This window comes from Rhinoderma darwinii, assembly GCF_050947455.1.
Source record: "Rhinoderma darwinii isolate aRhiDar2 chromosome 5 unlocalized genomic scaffold, aRhiDar2.hap1 SUPER_5_unloc_28, whole genome shotgun sequence".
Taxonomy (NCBI): domain Eukaryota; kingdom Metazoa; phylum Chordata; class Amphibia; order Anura; family Rhinodermatidae; genus Rhinoderma; species Rhinoderma darwinii.
The window spans coordinates 88024-112791 of record NW_027461785.1 but is presented as its reverse complement, the minus strand read 5'-3'; the positions used below and the strand labels follow the sequence as shown (position 1 = coordinate 112791).

Here is a 24768-nt window from a genome sequence, read left to right as displayed (position 1 = left end):
GCTGCGAGTCTGGACCCCCTTTTTGAGGGGTCAATAAATCTTGGATGTTGGTAGGGTCAGAGCCAGATACGTGGGCGGCTCCAACCCCCACACTGCTCTCATCCGAACTCCGATAGGCAGCTTTCCTCCGAACTCCGGACTCCTCTTCCTCTCGCTGTCTCTTTGCAGAATGGCTCCTATCCATCTCCTCGAAGTCGCTCTCACCCATCTCTGGCCCCTGGCTGAAGATATCGCTGATGTCCTTCCTGGGCAGCTGCACAGGGGCCTGTGAGGTCCCATCGCTCTTGGCAACCTTTGCCTGCTTACGGGGAGCCTTCATCGCAAGCCCCTCCACAACCGCAGTGGAGGAACTTTGCTCTGACCCCCCCGTTGACCGGAAATGGTCAAAACGAGGCTCCAATCCAGCATATTTTAGGGTTTTCTTAATGGAGCCCTCGTCTGACACAGAGTGTCTCCGCTCCATGCCCACACTCTTGGGACAGGCGTCAGGTCCTACTGCAGAACCTACGGAGCCACGACGCCTGTCGCTAACCACTGCCTCAACAGGGTCCACTGCAGGCGGAGCAGAGGACCTGTTTGCAGAGGTGCCGGTCAACTTATGTCCAGCAGAGTCAGAATTCCTCCTGCTCTGCCTGGACCCGGTGGAATCCCTATGGCCGTCCCTCGAGGCTGACATCGGTGGGCCCCCCGATGGAGCTGTGAAGGACTTTGGCCTGGACCCCTCAGTCGTCAATGCTCGTTTTGGGGCATTACCAGCGGCGTCTGCACATGTTGCAAACTGCCGCTCTGGCCCTGGTCTGGGTAGCCCAGATTTCGCTCTGCGGGGGCAATCTTTAAAAGCATGCCCAGTCATGCCGCACAGATTGCACAACACCTCGGAACTGCATTTTGCCGCTACGTGTCCAACCTGGCCACACCTGTTACACTGCACCACATGGGGCCGGTCACAATGTTCTCTGGTGTGGCCATATCTCAAGCAGTTCCGGCAGGCTATTGGCATCTGGGGGTAAAATAGGAATCCTCGATTCTTCCCAATGGCAAAGTTCTGGGGTGGGTGATGTAAGCCTCCAATGCCATTGGGATCCTGGCGGAACTTCACCCAATATTTCCTTTTGCCATTCCAGAAGCTCTGGGTGTTCAAGATTTTATGTGAGAAGCGGACCTCCCTGCAGTAACGACTGAGGAAGGTTTCAATGTCACACTCTGAGACAAATGGACTGAACATGCACATCACGAGCGGGACTTCTTCCTCCCCGTAGAGGAATAAAAAGTTCAGTCCATTTAGCCGCTCCTCACTCTGGTCCGCATCAGACAATCTTTTGTGCATGTTGTCGCAACATGCCGCGGCCGTAAAGGATACGGTGTACCGACCGCGGCTTTCCTGGTCGTTGAGACACAGGATGTCCGCCCGCTTGAGCCCCAGGAAGTCCAGCAGAATCACCTCCACAATGAAGCGAAGGTTCTTCCGCTGGCGATGGCCTTCTTCCACCTCGATGCGGACGGACTGGCGCAACCGGGTGTCCCCGGATGCAAATCCAAATGTATATGGCATTTTCAGTGCCTGGGGGCTAAGCCTGTCCCTTATAGCAGCAAGGGCTCAGATTCCACAATTAAGTGGAACCCTCCCCCAAGGCCAAGGATTAGGGTACCCCAGACACCTACGAAGCCCGATAAACGCCCTCGGAACGCTCTTAGAAAAACGCCTCAAGGCCGGTTGACCTCTTGGGTAAGGCGCGATCGCAACTCGTTGTCCGGGGGCTAAGCCCACTCCCCAAATAGCAGCAAGGGGGTGAAGTCTCTCTGTGAAAAGAGACGATCCCCCAAGGCCAAGGAGCAGGGTACCCCGGACACCTCCCAACAAAACCAGATACAGAAATACTACACCTGATCTTGCCAAAAGGCCGAGAAGCGATAACCCGAGCGGCCCTTGCCTTGCCCGAGCCTGTCCCATACTGCTGTTCACCCCTTGCAGCGATTGATTCAGCCTACTCCTAGGCAATTCCATGGGGCCCTGCAGGCTCACACACATTTACAGCTACTAAGCGGGAGGGAGGTGAATAAAGGCCGGAGAGGAAGCTACACAGGATTTGCTTCTTTTGCTTGCACCACAATGCAGTGCTGAAAGAGGAGGAATCTACATAAAAACGCCTTCCTGGCAACGCCCAAATGCCCTCCTGCCATGCAGATAAACACTGGCAGCGGCAGCAAGTGCATGCCCACAGCCACCCCTTGTTCCTTCACACCTTGTATCAGCTTTAATCCAGTCCAGTGCTGCCTGCTGAGCAGCACTGACCAACACTGCCTGGGCCCAGGCTTTTATCTATCTCTGAGGCCCCATTATGATGTCAGAAAGCTGGCTCTGGAATCCTGAGGGCTCCACTATGACACGTGCAAAGTTCCGTCTGAACTTTATATAAGACGGTGAGGCTCAGTCAGTCACTCAGTGTTGCCTGAGAGGGCAACACTGCAACAGCCGGCCGCCAGGCTGTCTTTTTTTTGCACATTTATTTGCCTCCAGGAGGCCACAAGAGGGAGACAAGGGACTGCAAAATGGAAAATAAGCATCCACCAACTTTACAGACAACTTCTCCTTGCTCCTACAACCTCCATCCTTGCACAGTTTGTTATTCTTCCAGGTAACAAAGTAACAAATCCAAATTGCTGCTCTCTTTGTAGGCAAGCAAGGGTTTGTTGCAACTGCAATTCTTACTTCTTCTTGAAATGTAGGGACGACAGTACATTCCATCACATCCATCTAGTGTACACAGGTAGGTCCATTGTGGCGGGTAGGCGGCTGGCTGCTTTAATGGCTGTTTGCTGTTCCCCTACTCCACTCCACTCCACTATTTGACTGTGGTGCTGCATCAATCAGTGGCTGGCTCAGGTGCAGCTCTTTAACTTACCTAGGAGGGAGGGCGGAGAGAAGACAAGGAAGGTGAATGAGCTGTTCCAATGTGAAATGCCGGAAACACAGAAACACAGAAGACACACACACACACACACACACACACAACAAGAGGTGGCAATGTATTCATTAATTGCATTTAATAAATGAGCTCATTATCACACATGACTGTACAAATGCATTGTCCAACAGGTGTTGAAATAATGGGATTAAAAGGGGAGATCCCATCAGAAAGACAAAAACAATAGCAAACACAAATAGCACTTTTGGAATCTGATTTTAGTCAACACATAAGGGAAGGGTGCACCGGTCCTGGAAATACTGCAATACCAGGTCAATGCGTGGAGTGGACAGAGCAAGCTCTATTTCCATCTCCCTGTTCTAAAAATCCATTTAATATATGGTCCCCAGATAGGGGACGTATCAGATATTAAACTGATAAGAACAGATTTTTTTTTTTTTTTTTTTTTCAGTTGGCTACCCCCTCGCGGGGGTGTCAATGATTTATTACTTAAAATTCAAAAACATTTACAATAAATTACAGCTTTTTTACAATGAATTACAGTAATAAAATCAATTTACATAAAAACACATAAAAGGGGACATGGTGGCAAATTCTTATATATTGGAGTTCCATTCTTTTACAAACCATTTATTTGAAAGGGTGGCATTTCTTTTTTTATCTAATAAATAATAAATGTACATCTCGCTAAAACAAAGACCTAAAACATCGTCAACAGATAAAACATCGTGCTTAAAAATCAGGATGTTCCTGGCCTTCCACAGAGCTTCTTTTACGCAGTTCATCGTCTTCCATGCAATAGTCTTTTGGTTCGCGGTTGGGCATCCAAAGAGTCCATATAAAATCATTTCGTAACTCAAGTCCTTTAGGTCTGCCATCTTCTTCATTAGAGGGAATATCTTTATCCAAATATGTTTAGTAAAATCGCAACTCCAAAAAATATGACGCACGGTCTCCTCAGCCTGGCAGCCTTCCCTCGGACAGATAGCAGACCTCGTGAATCCTCTCCTGAATTGGAATGCCCGGCATGGAAGACATTGATGAACGCAGCTCCAGGCCAGGTCCATCTGTGTATTAAAAAGATAAAACACATTAACCATTTTGAAGATAAAAGCACAGCGTTCATTATTAAAATTTTCAATATTAGTGACGACTTCATTTCCTCTTATGTCTTTTATAAGTTTCTTACTGTTTATCATGTCATTAAAATTTTTCCCTTTAAAATTAAACAAGGCCACTATTTTCTCTAAAATCACGTAATTTGCTGGTAGATTAAAAGCATAAGGTGAGGTTAAAACAATTTCAAACCACCCCATCCTTCGCATAAAAAACCCAGTATTAAAACGTAGAAAATAAGACCAATGATGTTGTTTAAAAAGAGAATTAAGACAGAAACAAAAGTACTTGATTAAAAGAAACCTATTAAAATCTGGAAAGTCTTTGCCACCCTTTGGTTTGATTTTCATTACCGTCTCACGTTTAAGTTTCTCCATTCTGGAACTCCAAAAGAAGGTAAAACAAGCTTTAGTAATTTTTCTTAATAAAACCGTGGGAGGAGGGAAAACCATGCTTAAGTATAAAAGCAAAGGTAAAATTATCATTTTAATTATTAAAATTTTTCCCTCCATGGTAAGCTTCCTCATGTTCCACATGCATATTTTTTGATTTACCTTCTGCGCCACCATGTCCCAACTGATAAAACCATTGTCGTACTCACTGAAGGAGACACCTAAAATTTTAATATTATCAGACACAGGAACCGGTATATCTCTAAGAGCCATGCTTCCTATGTTTAAAATATTACTCTTGCTGAAGTTTACCTTAAAACCGGAAGCACAGCAATAAAACTCGATTTGCCTAAGGGTTCTCTGAAGCGACAGGGCGTCCCTACATAAAACCGCCACATCATCCATGTACCCCACTGCTTTGGCCTCTACGCCGCCTCCCCCGGGCAGGGGGACTCCACGGATACACTTATCGCGGCGAATTGCGCATAACAGAGGCTCCAATGCACATATAAAAAGCAGTGGGGACAAGGGACACCCCTGCTTCACCCCAGAGTTTAAGAATATGTCCTGTGTCTTAAAACCATTCACTAAAATTTTGCTGGTGCATTCTCTGTAAAAGGCTTTAATAGATAATAAAAAACCTTCAGGTATACCCATACGTTCTAAAACCTTAAAAAGATAAAAATGAGAGACACGGTCGAACGCCTTCTCAAAGTCTATAGATAAAATGGCTAGTTTACCTTTTCTAGACCTCGTGTCCTCAATCACGTCTTTTATTAGGTTTAAATTATCCCAGATGCTGCGGCCTGGCACCCCACACACCTGGTCAGAGTGTATAATGTGGGGTATTATGGCTTTTAATCTATTTGCACATATTTTAGCCATAATTTTATAGTCGCTATTTAGAAGGGTTATTGGTCTCCAGTTCTTCAAAACTGCGATGTCACCTTTCTTATGTAGCAGGGAGACCTCACCCTTCCGCCAGGACTTAGGCAGCATCTTGGAATTAAAAACATCAGAAAAAAGGTTAAAAAGATCCTCTTTTAAAATGTCATAAAATTTTACATAAAACTCACTGGGTATACCGTCCGGTCCGGGAACTTTCCCTGTTTTAAAACTTTTGACAGTTTCTAAAACCTCCTGCTCCGTCAGCTCCTGTAATAAAAAATTCTGGGAGACAGGGTCTAAAACAGTAGTAATCTCCTTCAGTGAGTCACGCATAAAATTATGATCCACAGTCTTAACATTAAAAAGGTCAGTGTAAAACTCATGAACTTTACTTAAAAGACCCTGTACATCTGACACCCCTTCTATATTTTTGATAATTGCCTTTTTGTTATTTATTTTCTTAAAAAAGTACCTGGAGCAGGTCTCGTTCTCCTCCACATGTTGTATTTTTGAACGGAATATAATCTCTTTACCTTTCTGCTCCAGGCACTGGGCTATCTCCTTTTTCAAATTGGTGATGTCATCTTTAACGTCTATGTCATGATCTTGCATTTTGTACAGGGTCTGCAGACGGGTATTGAGAATTTTAAAAAAAGCGTATTTCTCTTTGGCTTTCGCCACGCTTTTCTTAATAAAAAAATCTTTAATTTTCTTTTTCATTTTCTCCCACCATGCACTGATGGGAGTACGTGTATCTCTTACCCGCCTGCTTTCTTGGTAAAATTCAATAAAATCTGCTAAAACCTGTGGATCGTCTAAAAGGGAAACATTCATCTTCCAGGACTTTTTACATACAATATTATTAAGATCATGCTTTACTTTAAAAGATAAAAGCCTGTGATCTGAAAACACATTGGTTAAAACTTCACAATTAAAAGGCAGTAAATTTTCAGAACAAAAGATAAAATCAATCCTGGAGCTACAGGTGGCGTTGCTCCAGGTAACGCCGGCTTCCTCTGGACTGCTCCTGTTACATTCTTTGTATATGTCTTTTAATTTAAAATCAGTCACGATATCCTTGAGCAGTCCAGAGGTCTTGTCATAGTTCCTACTTGTACTGTTGGTAAGCCGGCGTTCTCCTCTCAGGATACAATTAAAATCACCTGCGAGGATAAAAGGCTCAGATGTGTTGATAAAAAGCGGTAAAATCTCCAGCATCCTCGCTCTTTCGTTCTTTTCTGGTGATCCGTAAAAATTTAAAAACTGCCACTTTACACCATCAATAAAAGCTTTAACCATTAAAATACGTCCTGGTAAGATTTCTTGAATAAAATCAATTAAAACGTTTCCCTTAAAAAGAATGGCGACCCCTGCTGATCTGGACTCGTTGGATCCAGACCAGACGGATGGACCATACTTCCAATCCTTTTTGTAATTTTCATATCTCATTGTATGGGGAATGCCGCACTCCTGCAGGAAAAATACAGAGGCTGCCAGGCAAGATAAAAAATTGAAGAGAGCAACCCTTCTCACTTTTGACTTGGCGCCCCTCACGTTGAGGGAGATTCCCATGAGCTCAGACATCGTGGAGAGTAAAAGCAAAATTCTGATTTTAAAATAATAAATAATAGGCGTACTTAAAATCAGATTGCTCCTCCACCAGCAATACCCGAAACCTCACTTGAACTCATGGCCCCGCCCTCATCCGACTCAACTGAAAAGAGGGACGAGGTAGGAGAAGAACTACTGTCGCTGAGAGCTGAGCCAGCAACACTCACCTCGTACACGGGGAGCCCAGACTCGCACAGCCTCACCTGGGTCTCTCTCGGTTGACCGACTGGGTCCATGTCTGGTGGGTCCCCCAAGGGCCCCGCCTCTCCCCCCTGGGCCCGTGAAGGCCGGTCTAGAGGGGGAGGTTGTGCGCATGGCGGGGTGTCCGATAATACGGAGGGAGCAGTGCCCGTCCTCCTCACCAGTGCAGGCGAGGAGGGGGTCCCAGGAGGAGCCACATCTTTCCGCACGGACGTATCCATCTGCTCCTCCCCTGTCTCCCTCCTACTGGCACGTTCTTGCTTCCCCTTTTTACGGGGACCCACCTGTACCCAGTCTTCTCCTTCCGAGTCGGTCTCTAGAGACCCAGGATTAGGAGCAGGCCCGGCACCGCCTGAGCAACCAGCCGTCTGGGATGCCACAGGTTCATCGATGGCCTGCTCCTTTTCTGCCTTCCTCTTGGCCTGCCGTTTTTCCTTCGCGCTGGGCTCATTTTTATCCCCTGAGGTCGCTGGCTGAGAGGCACCTGTTTTGGCTTCGGCTGGCCGTACCCTTGAAGCCCAGGTACCTCTCTGCTCTTTCGCCGCAACAGCTTGTTCTCCTCCTTGAGGACGGGACTGCTCTGCTGGTGGAGCACGTGGGGGCACCTCGGGTTGCTCATCTTCTTCGCCTCGGTACCTATGTGGACAAGCATAATAAAGATGACCAGTTTTTTGACAAAAATTGCATTTTTTCTCTTCTGTACATTCTCTCATTGTGTGTTGTTTACTTCCACAGTTCCTGCAGGTGACATCGCAGTTAAAACTGGTATGTCCATAGGTACCGCAGGCCCTGCAGAAGTTTGGCATTCCTGAGAAATAGAGGTCGCCATTCACATTCCCAAGTTTAAAACGAGCAGGTGGTAGCTTCGTTTCTTGGGTGGAGGGGTCCTTTATTAGCGTAACAATGAATTTCCATTTGACGGTCCACACACCGCACTCGTTCATAACTCTCCCCAGTAGCTTAACGTTCTTAAAGTATGCAGCAAGAAACGCCGCCACTTCCTGATCTTTCACGTATGGGGAATACATTTTAATCACTACGAGTTTGGTTACTTCGAAAGCGTGTTCAATTACCTGGACTCCCAAGGCCATGAGTTCACCTTGTTGCCTCTCAGCTTTTCCCATGGCATCACGGAGGATTCCTTCTCCCATAAAAGTCACGTCGTACACTCCACGCCTTGGGTAGTCCTGGATCGCCAAAATCTCGTTCTTGTGGACCGCCAACCGCTTTTCCAAAATATCGTGGACAAGGAACTTGAGACCACGAGGACCGCCTCCACCCTCTGCCAAGATAAATCTTGCAGTATTCCGCAACCGGGCGTATACCGGCACCGCATCAGGTCCGCCTGCCATTTGCGTGGCCAGGTCGGTACCGCACAGCTTGCGCTGCGCCCTTTGGGTTCAAGGAGACACACCAAAGGGCTGGGGGGGGATCGCAACTCGTTGCTCAGGACTAAGCCTCTCTCCCAAATAGCAGCACGGGGGTGAAGTCCAGGCGAACCTGGACGATCCCCCGAGGCCGAGAGAGAGGGTACCTGAGCACCTTCTGACTAAAAACCTCCTGTATAAATACACTTGGTCTTAGCCAAAAGGCCGAGAAGCGATAACCCGAGCGGCCCTTGCCTTGCCCGAGCCTGTCCCATACTGCTGTTCACCCCTTGCAGCGATTGATTCAGCCTACTCCTAGGCAATTCCATGGGGCCCTGCAGGCTCACACACATTTACAGCTACTAAGCGGGAGGGAGGTGAATAAAGGCCGGAGAGGAAGCTACACAGGATTTGCTTCTTTTGCTTGCACCACAATGCAGTGCTGAAAGAGGAGGAATCTACATAAAAACGCCTTCCTGGCAACGCCCAAATGCCCTCCTGCCATGCAGATAAACACTGGCAGCGGCAGCAAGTGCATGCCCACAGCCACCCCTTGTTCCTTCACACCTTGTATCAGCTTTAATCCAGTCCAGTGCTGCCTGCTGAGCAGCACTGACCAACACTGCCTGGGCCCAGGCTTTTATCTATCTCTGAGGCCCCATTATGATGTCAGAAAGCTGGCTCTGGAATCCTGAGGGCTCCACTATGACACGTGCAAAGTTCCGTCTGAACTTTATATAAGACGGTGAGGCTCAGTCAGTCACTCAGTGTTGCCTGAGAGGGCAACACTGCAACAGCCGGCCGCCAGGCTGTCTTTTTTTTGCACATTTATTTGCCTCCAGGAGGCCACAAGAGGGAGACAAGGGACTGCAAAATGGAAAATAAGCATCCACCAACTTTACAGACAACTTCTCCTTGCTCCTACAACCTCCATCCTTGCACAGTTTGTTATTCTTCCAGGTAACAAAGTAACAAATCCAAATTGCTGCTCTCTTTGTAGGCAAGCAAGGGTTTGTTGCAACTGCAATTCTTACTTCTTCTTGAAATGTAGGGACGACAGTACATTCCATCACATCCATCTAGTGTACACAGGTAGGTCCATTGTGGCGGGTAGGCGGCTGGCTGCTTTAATGGCTGTTTGCTGTTCCCCTACTCCACTCCACTCCACTATTTGACTGTGGTGCTGCATCAATCAGTGGCTGGCTCAGGTGCAGCTCTTTAACTTACCTAGGAGGGAGGGCGGAGAGAAGACAAGGAAGGTGAATGAGCTGTTCCAATGTGAAATGCCGGAAACACAGAAACACAGAAGACACACACACACACACACACACACAACAAGAGGTGGCAATGTATTCATTAATTGCATTTAATAAATGAGCTCATTATCACACATGACTGTACAAATGCATTGTCCAACAGGTGTTGAAATAATGGGATTAAAAGGGGAGATCCCATCAGAAAGACAAAAACAATAGCAAACACAAATAGCACTTTTGGAATCTGATTTTAGTCAACACATAAGGGAAGGGTGCACCGGTCCTGGAAATACTGCAATACCAGGTCAATGCGTGGAGTGGACAGAGCAAGCTCTATTTCCATCTCCCTGTTCTAAAAATCCATTTAATATATGGTCCCCAGATAGGGGACGTATCAGATATTAAACTGATAAGAACAGATTTTTTTTTTTTTTTTTTTTTTTTATTAAACCATTCAGGTTTTTTTGAATAAAACCGAGAACTGTAGTTGTTCAAACCACCTCTCTATTTTTCAAAAAATCTCATCACTCTGGTTCATTATTTTATTTTTCCATCAAATACAAGATAAGTCAAACAAAATTCCTCAAACTAAATACCGCCATTTTAACATTCGCCATATCCCTTCCGCATCCATACCTTTTTCTAGATCCCATTTATAATAAAAATACAATTTAGCCAATACCATACTAACCACATCCTCCATCTCAAATACTTCTCTTTTATACACATTCAAATTCCTCGTATTCCACAATACCTCTTTCACACAAGTCAAAAAAATCCACAACACTCTATCCTTTTCACTACCCAAACTACACAAACCAAACAAGACAATTTCATACGTCAAACTCTTCAAACCAGTCAATTCTTCGCACAACCCACTCAACTTTTTCCAAACATCCTTTGCATGCTTACACGACCAAAACACATGACTCACATCCTCATCATCCCCACAACCTTCTCTCGGACACCTTTCAGATGCAACCAAACCTCTTCTTTTCTGAACACTCCTTACAGGCAACACTCCATGTACCGACATCCATAACAAATCTTTCTGCTTATTTGACACATCATACGTAACAATCTTCTTCCACACAGACCTAGACTCCATCGAATTCAAACCATTTACAGAACACATCACATTATTCATACACATACTTCTCACAACATTCTTTTCACTCAAAAATCTCTCCATTCTTACATCCTCTAGCTGGAACTTTTTAATAAATTTTTCAACATACAAATACCACCCTGTGCACTGAAAAGCAATTGGTTTACATAAATTACGTTTTTCCCACCTTAGACGCTGAATCACCGTTCCAGCTAAATATTTCGACATTCTGGAAGCCTTGGATTCTTTAAATAAAAGCTCTACAAAAAAACGTACACAATTAATTCCGATGAAAATCTCCAAATTTGGGAAATCCAAGCCTCCATTACGTCTGCTTTTCATTAGAATTTCTCTCTTTGCCTTCTCAATCCCGCTCCCCCATAAAAAAAGGAACAAAACTCTATTCACTTTTTTTAACATAGCTACAGCCGGAGGAAAAACCAGAGCAACATATAAAATCATAGGAAGAATAATACTTTTGACAATTAAAACCTTCCCCGAAAAAGAAAGATCCCTCATTCTCCACATTTCCAACTTTCTCACAATCCTACCACCTAACTCATCCCAACTTTCTCTCCCTTTCAGCTCATCATCAAACACAATACCCAAAATTTTCACACCATTCACCTGTTCCATATCAGAATCACTCACCCGCTCATTACTGAAAAAAATTTTAAATTTGCTCTTACCCCAATTTATTTTAAAAGCAGACGCAATACAAAACATATTTACGATCAACTTCACTCTGGACATATCATACACTGAATCACACAATACGCAAATATCATCCATATATCCCAAAGCTTTCACACGTTTTCCATCACACCCGGGCACCACCAAACCTTTCACAACCTTATCATTTCTAATCATTTGCAACAATGGTTCAATCGCACAAATAAATAGGATGGGAGACAACGGACAACCCTGTCGCACACCAGACATAATATTAAACGATTCTGAAAAAAACCCATTCACCTGCACACAGCTCTTTGCATTCGCGTATAAATTCTTCAACAAACTCACAAACTGAACCGGAAAACCCATTCTCTCTAACACTTTGAACAAAAACACATGCGCCACACGATCAAACGCTTTCTCAAAATCTAACGCACACACAATCACCTTCTTATTCCGACCCTTACAATCCTCAAGCATGTCCCGCACCAACGCCACGTTTTCATGCAATTTCCTTTTCGGTACCGCACATACCTGATCCTCATCAATCACACACCCAATCACATCTCTCATACGGTTCGCAATCAGCTTGGCAAAAATTTTATAATCCGTATTAAGCAAGGTAATTGGTCGCCAGTTTTCTAACCGTCTCTTATCTCCTTTTTTATGCAACAAAACTACCATACCCTTCTTCATCACATCACACATATTAGTCCCAGAAAACAACACTCTCATAACTTCTATAACATCCTTCCCAATTATATCCCAATATTTCCCATAGAAATCAGCTGGTATTCCATCGATCCCTGGAGACTTATTTTTAGCCATACTTCCCACCACATCCTTTACTTCACCATCCATAATCTCACCAAGCAAAAACGCACATTCACTTTCAGGAACAAAATTACACACAATATCCAAAAACTCCTCATCATCGCCCAAATCACATTTCTTCACATCATACAGTTTTTTATAAAAATCAGACACCACATCAATCACATCCTTACCGAACACCTCTTTATCATCCTTATCCAATAATACATTCATTCCACTTTTTCCACCACACATTTTTTTAAAGAAAAATCTAGTGCACTTCTCGTGATTATCTCTAACCTCCACCTTAGACCTAAATATAATTTCTTTCCCTTTCTCTCGGAACCACTCCTTAATATCTTTTTTTGTTTTTTCCAAATCGTGTCTTACATCCATACCCAAATTTTTACATTGTTGAAGGAACGTCATCCGCATATTAAAGCGTGAATATTCTAATCTTTTCCTTCTCGCTCGTCTATACCCTATCTGTCTAAAAAACCCACCAATCTTTTTTTTCACCCATACCCACCATTCACACACATTAGAGAAAGAACTTTTCTTCCTAACCCAAAACCCATATTTTTTCCCAAACCTAGTTTTTTCCCTTTTATCACTCAGAAAACTAACATTCATCTTCCATACCCCTCTACCATAAAAGAAATTATTTATAACAAAAACCCCCAACAAACACTCGTGATCTGAAAACCACACTCTCTCCTGCGCATAATCTACACATTCCATTGCAGAGGTAGAAAAAAAGAAAAAGTCCAGACGAGAATCCGTTCTTCCGTCATCGGCATGATAGGTAAATGGACCTGGTTTCCTGGTGACAGCGTCCTGCAAAGCAAAGTCCTGCAAAATTTTATTCCACAAAACTCCGGTAGCGTCCACATTAGACTCTGTGGATCCAGCTCGGGCCTGCTTCTCCAGGATACAGTTAATGTCACCAACAATAATTACAGGAACTTTACCGTGTAGAAAAAATTTTAAAGTATCAAAAAGTGCCAACCTATCAGATTTCACAGCATGGCCATAGATATTGATAAGCCTAAACTGCCACCCCTTGTAGGATAGTAACACGCAGACACATCTTCCTTCCTGAATGATTTGAGTCTGTTTGATGACAAACTCATTATTTTTAAAGAGAATACCAATTCCATCGTTCCTATTTGTGGAAGAAAAGGACCAAATTGCTTCCCCAAACTTCCATTCTTCTTTACTAGGATTTTTTGACAAACCACATTCTTGTACACAAACAATGTCACTGCCCTTAGAGGCCAAAAAGTCCAGGACTGCAGCACGCTTGTGAGCAGAGGAGAACACCCGTACATTTTGAGAGACAATCTTTAATCTCAAAGACATGCGGGCATAGTATGGTTAGTGCAAAGGAAAGCCATGAGATAACCAGAACATATCACGTCCCAGGGAAATACATAGCTCTTTCCAGATTTGCCACATTGACTTCACTGAGGAAACCTTCCCCAGGAGAGCTGGGTACTTCTGAGGCCACCTCAGATGACTTAGGGCTAGAACTAGAGTCGCTGTCCAGCAATGAGAAGGGATTTGCATGAGCAGAATCTTCCAATAAGCCTATCTTCAGTCTCTTCACCGCCTTTCCAGACTTCCCCCTTTTTGAGACCACTTTATGAAAAATTTCAGCACTAGTGGCACTAGGCATCCTGGCCTCCTTCTCGTCCTCCTCCGATATTGACCACTCCACTTTAGCTGAGTCTTCCATTTTTGACTCTGGGCTAGAAAAAGACAAAATTTGCATACTTGCACCATCATCAGGGGAAGCACACCCAATAGGTGGCGCTGTGTCTTCACCTTCCATAGGCATAACCCCAGGTGTTTCATCAACACTTTGCTCTGCAGGAGGGACCACACCCAACTCCATGCTGTTAGTATGTGAGGTTAGAACCTCTCCTAATCCAGCTTTCCCAGGGTCCTGAGAAGCAGGCACAGAAACACTGCCAGCTGGCTCTGAAATTGCATCAGAAGTGGCAGCAAGGGAACTTGTTGTTCTCACCTGTCTGCCCCATGTTCTTCTCTCTTGCCCTAAAAAGGGAAACACCTTTGGACATTTCCTACAAGTATGACCCGGCAAACCACAAATGTCACACCTGGATGGGGAAATACATGCACTAGCCTCATGTCCTGTTTCTTTGCAATTCCTGCATACTTTGCCTTTGCATGCATCTTTGGTATGCCCGTAGGAAAAACATGATCTGCAAAAACATGGCATATCTTGGTAATAAAGATATCCCTTATTACCACCAATTGAAAAATTTGCAGGAGGATTCATCACTCCTCCAATACAGCTGGAGTCAGGTTTCAGCCTGACCCAGTACTTAATATCACCATTGAAAACTCCCCATAGGTTCTTCTGCTCCACACCTCCTCTAACATGGGTACAGTAGTGAGCTAAGAAGGCCCTGACCAGCCTTCTATCCAGAAATGGGTTATACATGTGGATGGTAATACATTTCTCCACTGCTGAAAAAAGAGGTTGCACTTCAATAGATTTTAAAGCCTCATGCATGTGTTTCTCCTTGAGCAACTGAAATACATTTAAACAGTAGGCGGCCTCAAAAAAGGATACATCATATGTAGCAATATTGCTGAAAGCTTGGATACAGAATACCTCTACCAACGTAACTCCAGCCAGGTCCAGAAGGATGTTCTCAATGATATGTCCAGTATCAACTTCTTCTCTCCTCTGCTCATTCACCACAAAACGGATAGTGTTACGCACAGCTGCCATCTTGAAAAGGAATGCCCAACGGCACGGTGATCGCTCCCAAAAACGTCGGATAGGACTCCACGAAAAGGCCGAACCCCCCGGCCCAGACCAGGCAATGAACCTGATCTGAGCCAAAAGGCCGAGAAGCGATAACCCGAGCGGCCCTTGCCTTGCCCGAGCCTGTCCCATACTGCTGTTCACCCCTTGCAGCGATTGATTCAGCCTACTCCTAGGCAATTCCATGGGGCCCTGCAGGCTCACACACATTTACAGCTACTAAGCGGGAGGGAGGTGAATAAAGGCCGGAGAGGAAGCTACACAGGATTTGCTTCTTTTGCTTGCACCACAATGCAGTGCTGAAAGAGGAGGAATCTACATAAAAACGCCTTCCTGGCAACGCCCAAATGCCCTCCTGCCATGCAGATAAACACTGGCAGCGGCAGCAAGTGCATGCCCACAGCCACCCCTTGTTCCTTCACACCTTGTATCAGCTTTAATCCAGTCCAGTGCTGCCTGCTGAGCAGCACTGACCAACACTGCCTGGGCCCAGGCTTTTATCTATCTCTGAGGCCCCATTATGATGTCAGAAAGCTGGCTCTGGAATCCTGAGGGCTCCACTATGACACGTGCAAAGTTCCGTCTGAACTTTATATAAGACGGTGAGGCTCAGTCAGTCACTCAGTGTTGCCTGAGAGGGCAACACTGCAACAGCCGGCCGCCAGGCTGTCTTTTTTTTGCACATTTATTTGCCTCCAGGAGGCCACAAGAGGGAGACAAGGGACTGCAAAATGGAAAATAAGCATCCACCAACTTTACAGACAACTTCTCCTTGCTCCTACAACCTCCATCCTTGCACAGTTTGTTATTCTTCCAGGTAACAAAGTAACAAATCCAAATTGCTGCTCTCTTTGTAGGCAAGCAAGGGTTTGTTGCAACTGCAATTCTTACTTCTTCTTGAAATGTAGGGACGACAGTACATTCCATCACATCCATCTAGTGTACACAGGTAGGTCCATTGTGGCGGGTAGGCGGCTGGCTGCTTTAATGGCTGTTTGCTGTTCCCCTACTCCACTCCACTCCACTATTTGACTGTGGTGCTGCATCAATCAGTGGCTGGCTCAGGTGCAGCTCTTTAACTTACCTAGGAGGGAGGGCGGAGAGAAGACAAGGAAGGTGAATGAGCTGTTCCAATGTGAAATGCCGGAAACACAGAAACACAGAAGACACACACACACACACACACACACACAACAAGAGGTGGCAATGTATTCATTAATTGCATTTAATAAATGAGCTCATTATCACACATGACTGTACAAATGCATTGTCCAACAGGTGTTGAAATAATGGGATTAAAAGGGGAGATCCCATCAGAAAGACAAAAACAATAGCAAACACAAATAGCACTTTTGGAATCTGATTTTAGTCAACACATAAGGGAAGGGTGCACCGGTCCTGGAAATACTGCAATACCAGGTCAATGCGTGGAGTGGACAGAGCAAGCTCTATTTCCATCTCCCTGTTCTAAAAATCCATTTAATATATGGTCCCCAGATAGGGGACGTATCAGATATTAAACTGATAAGAACAGATTTTTGATTGAAAAATGCTTTATTGACAATCAATCGTCATCATACAAACATTACTGCGACGCAGCGCAAGCCATGAAGCAGCAAATAATAAATAATAACAGTCGTCAAACATAACATGACAGTATAATACACAGTACAGGCTAGCCTATGCTATACATTACACCACATGCTACACTAACATTCTTGCATTCACTAAAGCCAAACAACAAAGCATTACAGACAAGTGATGGGATAGGGGAGTGGGTAGGAGGGGATAGGGAGGGGGGAAATCACAGGCCCGAAGCTTTATTGAAAGACAACACACAAGAAGGGAGAGTGGGGGGAAGGGGAGTATCAGTCCTCTTCCTCATCGACGTCCGGGCTGTCCCAGGTGGAATAGTCTCTGAGCAGGCTGTGGATCAGCCTGCGGCAGTCCTGGACGGACACACTCTCTCTCCGCAAAATCAGACGGTTCCTGGCAAACCATATAGCGTCCTTAAAGCAGTTCATAAGGCGCCAGGCTTCCTGGATTGCTCCATCCGTGGTATTCCCAGGAAATAGTCCATAAAGTACCGAGCGGTACGACAGTCTGTTCCTGGGTACTGAGTCCTTGAGTTCATGTTCCAAGGCTTTCAACAGACCCTGTGCAAAGGGGCACTGCCAGAAAATGTGCAAAGATGTTTCCTCCGTGAAGGGGCACCTGGGGCAGTACCGGGTCTTGCACAGGTTGCGGGCATGCATGAATGACCTAAGAGGCAGTCCTCCCTGGATGGCCATCCATGAAATGTCCTTGTGCCCGTTGGTCAACCTGCCAGATGACACGTTAGTCCAAACAGTCTCCAACGTGTCGGCATGAAGCCCTGGAACAGACTCCAGTGAGTCCTTTGCTCTGATGTGCTTGTGGATCGTCTTAGGTTTCCACAAGTCGGGCTTAAGACCCTCCAGTTGATGCTCCCTCACGAACCGGACGACATCTCCGTAGAACCAGGGAGCGTGCCAGTTGTAAGGGAAGGAGCTGTCCCACTTGTCCCAGCCAAAACCTCGCCAGAGGGGAAGGAGGAAGTAGCGGGACATGGCCTTGCCCGCAGAGCCGTTTGCTGTCCTCAGAGTCCTACGAACACAGTCACATACAAAAGCGATCCGCAGCAGAGTGGGAATGTCGGGTATACCCTTCCCACCTTTGCGGGGCTCCTTGTACATAACAGTCCGCTTTACTCTGTCCATTTTCGAGCCCCAGATGAAGCGAAACACGGTCCTGGTAATGGCCCTCGAGACGGTGGCAAGAGGGGGCCATGCCTGTGCAGTGTATTGTAGCACAGGCAAGACTTCGTTACGCAGGACCATTGCTTTGCCCTCAATAGTGAGTTGTCTGAGGCTCCACAGTCCGATCCTTTGGTTGACTTTGGCCAAGCGTTCTTCCCACGACTTTAGGGCTGCACCTTCCTTACCGAACCAGACTCCCAGAATTTTGATGAAGTCCGGCTTGATAGTAAACGGGAAGGAGGCAGGAGAAGGCAGGTACCACTTTCCGAAGAGCATGGCTTCCGACTTCCCGCAGTTGACTTTTGCCCCTGAAGCGCGTCCGAACTCCTCGCAGGTCTGGACGAGTGCAGTCACCGAACTCTGGTCAGCGCAGAAGACGGTCACGTCGTCCATGTACAGCGAGCATTTGACCTCGAAGTGTCCTGGACCTGGTGCGGTGATCCCTCTGATCTCTCCATTCTGCCGGATAGCCTCTGCGAAGAGCTCTATAACACAAACAAAAAGGAGAGGTGAAAGAGGACAGCCTTGTCTAACCCCCGACGATACAGGAAAGGGGTCAGTCTTCCAGCCGTTCACCAGCACCGAGCTGTAAATGTCGCAATACATCAGGTTAACATACAAACAGAACAACCTGCCAAGCCGCAGCCTACGCAGAGCCTTACCCATGAATTCGTGAGAGACCCGGTCAAAAGCCTTCTCCTGATCCAGACTGACCAGGGCCGCGTGTGTACGGCGGCTTTGCATGTAATGCACCGTGTCCCTCACCAGGGCAAGACTGTCGGCCACCCTACGGCCAGGAATGCCGCAGGTTTGGTCCGATCCGATGATCTGTCCGATGACAACCTTCAGTCTGTTGGCCAATACTTTGGCGAGGATCTTGTAGTCCACGTTCAGGAGAGAGATGGGACGCCAGTTTTTCAGGTCACATCTCTCCCCCTTCCGCTTATACAAGATCGTGATCATGCCTTCTCTCAAGGACGGTGGCATTCTACCCTCCACCACCATCTCCTCATAGAGCTCCAGCAGGTCCGGACTGATCAAGTCCCCCAGCGCTACATAGAGCTCTGCTGGGAGACCATCACTGCCCGGGGTCCTGCCGGGTCTGAAGGATTTAGCGGCAGAGAGCAGTTCCTCCACCGTCAGGGGTACATCCATAGCCTCCGTACCTGCAGGATCAAGATGATTAGTGATACCTGACAGGAATTTATCGGCGGCTTCGGGGTCAGTGGTTTTCCGGGAGTAGAGGCTTCGGTAGTAGTCTGTGACGACTCCCATCACCTCCTTCTTCCCAGAATGCATGTTTCCGGTCTCATCTCGAAGTTCCTTCAGGGGCGTGTGGCCGGCATGGAGTTTCCTGAAAAAGAACGAGTTACATTTCTCACCCTTCTCCAGGTTCTCCACCTTGGAACGAAAGACAATTCGCTTGGATTCCTCCTCAAAGTGCCTTTTCAGGCCCTTTTTGGCTTCCTCCAGCTCCTTCCTGACGTCCCAGCCGCATTGAAGGAGGTCTTGCAGGGATCGCAGCTGACGCTGCATCTCTCTGAAGTCTCTCTTCCTCTCACACGCCTGTTGACGACTTTTTGCCTGAAAGAAACAACGAAATTCAACTTTAACATATTCCCACCAGTCACAGGTTTTGTCAAAGAAAACTTTATCATTCCTCCAAACAATATAGGCGTCTCTAAGTTCCGCCAGTACCTCCTCTCTTTCCAGCAGGGCACAATTCAGCTTCCAGGAGCCAGGGCCGGGAGGAAAACCGTGGCCGATGGCACCCTGGAAGAGAATGGCCCTGTGGTCAGAGAAGAAGCAGGGGACCATGGAGTGCCCATGCTGCTTGACTGCCCGGGAGGTGAACACAAAGTCAATCCGAGAACGAAGTGAGCCATCGGGTCGGCTCCATGAATAGTTCACAGAGCCAATCCCCATGGAGCCCACAACGTCCTGCAAGGATGCTTCGGTTACCATCTCGATAAGCAGTTTGGAACTGACATCCAGTTTGATTGAAGTGCCGGAACTTCGTCCATCCTCTTCGATGGGGCAGTTGAAGTCCCCGGCCATCACCACTGCCCTAGTGGTGGCGAGCTGGGTCCGCAGGGTCTGGAATAGTTCCAGGCGCTCAGCCTTCATAGGGGGAGCGTACACGTTGATGAGCCTAATCGGCTCTCCTGCCCAGGAACCGTCTACGACCAACAAGCGGCCGCAGGCGAGCTCCTGGACAGAGTCAACAGTAAATACGCTTCCCCTAATCAGGGTGGCAACCCCTGCAGACTTACAGTCGCCCCCACCAGACCAGTAGGACGGGCCATGGGTCCACTGCCTGGCCAGATGATGGTATGACCTGGAAGAGGGGAGAGTACATTCCTGCAGCATAAATACATCACTCGACTGCTTGGAAAGAAAAGTTAGCACCATCTGACATCTAGTCCTATCTCTAACACTCCTCACATTGAGGCTAAAGATGTTAAGTTTAGCAGCCATGGGGGAGAATAAAGAAGGTTAGTGCAAACGATACACCTTAGTTACCAGTCCGGTCGGGCGGATCCTCCTCTCCTGGCGGGTCCGAAAGATCCAGCAGGCCCTCTGACAAAAATTGTTCCAGGATTGTAGCCACCTGGATGTCTGTTGTGAAGTCGATGACCTCAGGTTCAGACACGAGTTCCTCCACCATCTGCTCCATTTCCTCCTGCTGCGCAAGGGAATCTTCGCAGATTTCCACGACTTGTCGCTTTGAGGACTCAGCAGCTGGGCTGTCCCTCACCTTTCTCTTCCTCTGGATGGCACCTGAGGAGACAAGAGGGGGAAAATCCTCCAGGGAGAGGACTCCAGCGGCTGGAGGGGAAGATGTTAGTGCTGCTGGAGCTGGGGAGAAGGGAGGCTGGGTTGGGAGAGGTGCAGGTGACAGGACCACTGAGATGGGTGGGTAGGAGAAGGTGAGAGCCTCAGTGGGGGTGACAGGGGTTGGGGACGGGGGGGTGGGGAGGGCCGGGCGAGGGAGGGTGGGAAGGGTAGGGCGAGGGAGGGCCGGGAGACGGGGGGGAGGGACTGTCGTCTTCTTACCATCCTTCTTATTCCCGGTCTTCTGCGCCGCTGGAGCTCTGGCTGGGGCGGGGTTCCCTCTGGCCGGAGCTTTCGCCGCTACAGTTGCCCAGGATCGATCCCTCTTCGGGCAGTCCTTGTAGGAGTGGGCTGCTTGTCCGCAGAGGTTGCACATTGTCCGTTTCGGGCAGTCTTTGGTCTCGTGTCCTGTTACCCGGCAGTTCTTGCAGGCGTCCTCCTTGCAGTCCTTCACCGAATGACCCTTCTTGCTGCATCTCCTGCAGATCTGCGGCATGTCCGGGTAGTAGATGAGGCCGTAGGAGTTGCCCAGCGAGAATGACTGGGGCAGGTGTTGGAGGCCGTCTTCCGCGCTGGAATCCTTGTTCAGTCGGACGATTACCGACCACTTGCCAGTCCAGAAGCCGAGTCCGTTCAGGATGTGGGTGGGTTCCCTCACCACTGTGCAGAACCGCTTCAGGAGCGTGGTGATGTCTTTGCCGGGGGTGTGTGGGTTCCGCATTGAGACCGTCACCCGCCTTTCCTCTCTTTGGACAGGGCAGTTGCCCACAAAGCGAGAGAAAGGGGATTCAGGCCTCGCCGCTTTCACCATCTCCCAGTACCTTCTGCAGATGTTGATCGAAGCGAAGGTCACGAAGAACATCCCGGTCATGAAGGCCTGGATGCTGATGGTCTCCGGCTTAGCGAAGCCCTGGTCCAGGAGCATCTTCTGGCAGAACACTTCTTCCGTCATGTCCGGCACTCTCCCGTCCACCTCCTTCAGCTTCAGGGCCACCGTCTGCTTCATCCAGGGCTCCAGGGTTGGAGCAGCCTGGTTCGGCTTCCTGGTGGCCTGTTGGCTTGAGGAGGCTTCAGGAGGAGATGTCCTGGCCTGGGCCGGCTCACCTGGTCCATCAGCCTTCTTCTTCTGGGTGGCAGGGTTGCTGGTTGAGGCCATGGCTTCTTCCAGCTGTTCCTGTCGCTTGGGGAGGATCTTCGATAGCTCTTTCCCGAAGGGGGCGGAGCTATGCAAATCTTCTCCTTGCTGGCCGAGGTTCTTCCACGAAATTTCTTCCGCAGCGGTTCCTCGTCGAGCTTCTTCTGCGGCCGAGCTTCTTCAAAGATCCCCTTCAGCAGCGGCTCTTCTCCGAAGGTCTCTGTCGCAGTTCTCCTTCTTCTTCCCGGCAGCGATCTCCCGGAGCTTCTTCCCCGATGGCGGCTTCTCCCTTCTGGATCGTCGTCTTCGCTGGTTCTTCTCCGCAGTTCGTCGCCGGCTTCGTCTGGAACGCTCTTGGATCGCTAAGCTAGTGTTTATAGCCCCCAGTGGTTCTCCGAGCTATCTATCCTTACAAGGACTGATAAGAACAGATTTTTTTTTTTTTTTTTTTATTCATTAATTGCATTTAATAAATGAGCTCATTATCACACATGACTGTACAAATGCATTGTCCAACAGGTGTTGAAATAATGGGATTAAAAGGGGAGATCCCATCAGAAAGACAAAAACAATAGCAAACACAAATAGCACTTTTGGAATCTGATTTTAGTCAACACATAAGGGAAGGGTGCACCGGTCCTGGAAATACTGCAATACCAGGTCAATGCGTGGAGTGGACAGAGCAAGCTCTATTTCCATCTCCCTGTTCTAAAAATCCATTTAATATATGGTCCCCAGATAGGGGACGTATCAGATATTAAACTGATAAGAACAGATTTTTTGATTGAAAAATGCTTTATTGACAATCAATCGTCATCATACAAACATTACTGCGACGCAGCGCGAGCCATGAAGCAGCAAATAATAAATAATAACAGTCGTCAAACATAACATGACAGTATAATACACAGTACAGGCTAGCCTATGCTATACATTGCACCACATGCTACACTAACATTCTTGCATTCACTAAAGCCAAACAACAAAGCATTACAGACAAGTGATGGGATAGGGGAGTGGGTAGGAGGGGATAGGGAAGCGGGAAATCACAGGCCCGAAGCTTTATTGAAAGACAACACACAAGAAGGGAGAGTGGGGGGAAGGGGAGTATCAGTCCTCTTCCTCATCGACGTCCGGGCTGTCCCAGGTGGAATAGTCTCTGAGCAGGCTGTGGATCAGCCTGCGGCAGTCCTGGACGGACACACTCTCTCTCCGCAAAATCAGACGATTCCTGGCGAACCATATAGCGTCCTTAAAACAGTTCATAAGGCGCCAGGCTTCCTGGATTGCTCCATCCGTGGTATTCCCAGGAAATAGTCCATAAAGTACCGAGCGGTACGACAGTCTGTTCCTGGGAACTGAGTCCTTGAGTTCGTGTTCCAAGGCTTTCAACAGACCCTGTGCAAAGGGGCACTGCCAGAAAATGTGCAAAGATGTTTCCTCCGTGAAGGGGCACCTGGGGCAGTACCGGGTCTTGCACAGGTTGCGGGCATGCATGAATGACCTAAGAGGCAGTCCTCCCTGGATGGCCATCCATGAAATGTCCTTGTGCCCGTTGGTCAACCTGCCAGATGACACGTTAGTCCAAACAGTCTCCAACGTGTCGGCATGAAGCCCTGGAACAAACTCCAGTGAGTCCTTTGCTCTGATGTGCTTGTGGATCGTCTTAGGTTTCCACAAGTCGGGCTTAAGACCCTCCAGTTGATGCTCCCTCACAAACCGGACGACATCTCCGTAGAACCAGGGAGCGTGCCAGTTGTAAGGGAAGGAGCTGTCCCACTTATCCCAGCCAAAACCTCGCCAGAGGGGAAGGAGGAAGTAGCGGGACATGGCCCTGCCCGCAGAGCCGTTTGCTGTCCTCAGAGTCCTACGAACACAGTCACATACAAAAGCGATCCGCAGCAGAGTGGGAATGTCGGGTATACCCTTCCCACCTTTGCGGGGCTCCTTGTACATAACAGTCCGCTTTACTCTGTCCATTTTCGAGCCCCAGATGAAGCGAAACACAGTCCTGGTAATGGCCCTCGAGACCGTTGCAAGAGGGGGCCATGCCTGTGCAGTGTATTGTAGCACAGGCAAGACTTCGTTACGCAGGACCATTGCTTTGCCCTCAATAGTGAGTTGTCTGAGGCTCCACAGTCCGATCCTTTGGTTGACTTTGGCCAAGCGTTCTTCCCACGACTTTAGGGCTGCACCTTCCTTACCGAACCAGACTCCCAGAATTTTGATGAAGTCCGGTTTGATAGTAAACGGGAAGGAGGCAGGAGAAGGCAGGTACCACTTTCCGAAGAGCATGGCTTCCGACTTCCCGCAGTTGACTTTTGCCCCTGAAGCGCGTCCGAACTCCTCACAGGTCTGGACGAGTGCAGTCACCGAACTCTGGTCAGCGCAGAAGACGGTCACGTCGTCCATGTACAGCGAGCATTTGACCTCGAAGTGTCCTGGACCTGGTGCGGTGATCCCTCTGATCTCTCCATTCTGCCGGATAGCCTCTGCGAAGAGCTCTATAACACAAACAAAAAGGAGAGGTGAAAGAGGACAGCCTTGTCTAACCCCCGACGATACAGGAAAGGGGTCAGTCTTCCAGCCGTTCACCAGCACCGAGCTGTAAATGTCGCAATACATCAGGTTAACATACAAACAGAACAACCTGCCAAGCCGCAGCCTACGCAGAGCCTTACCCATGAATTCGTGAGAGACCCGGTCAAAAGCCTTCTCCTGATCCAGACTGACCAGGGCCGCGTGTGTACGGCGGCTTTGCATGTAATGCACCGTGTCCCTCACCAGGGCAAGACTGTCGGCCACCCTACGGCCAGGAATGCCGCAGGTTTGGTCCGATCCGATGATCTGTCCGATGACAACCTTCA

General features: G+C 47.7%; 4 pseudogenes; all 4 read right to left on the bottom strand.

The window, feature by feature from the left end:
* Nucleotides 1-3201: 3201 nt before the first annotated feature.
* LOC142689220 (U2 spliceosomal RNA) lies at nt 3202-3411 on the bottom strand (annotated as a pseudogene).
* Nucleotides 3412-10025: 6614 nt separating this feature from the next.
* LOC142689166 (U2 spliceosomal RNA) lies at nt 10026-10237 on the bottom strand (annotated as a pseudogene).
* Nucleotides 10238-16536: 6299 nt separating this feature from the next.
* LOC142689102 (U2 spliceosomal RNA) lies at nt 16537-16710 on the bottom strand (annotated as a pseudogene).
* A 5814-nt stretch (nt 16711-22524) lies between these two features.
* On the bottom strand, nt 22525-22699 carry LOC142689092 (U2 spliceosomal RNA; annotated as a pseudogene).
* Nucleotides 22700-24768: the final 2069 nt, after the last annotated feature.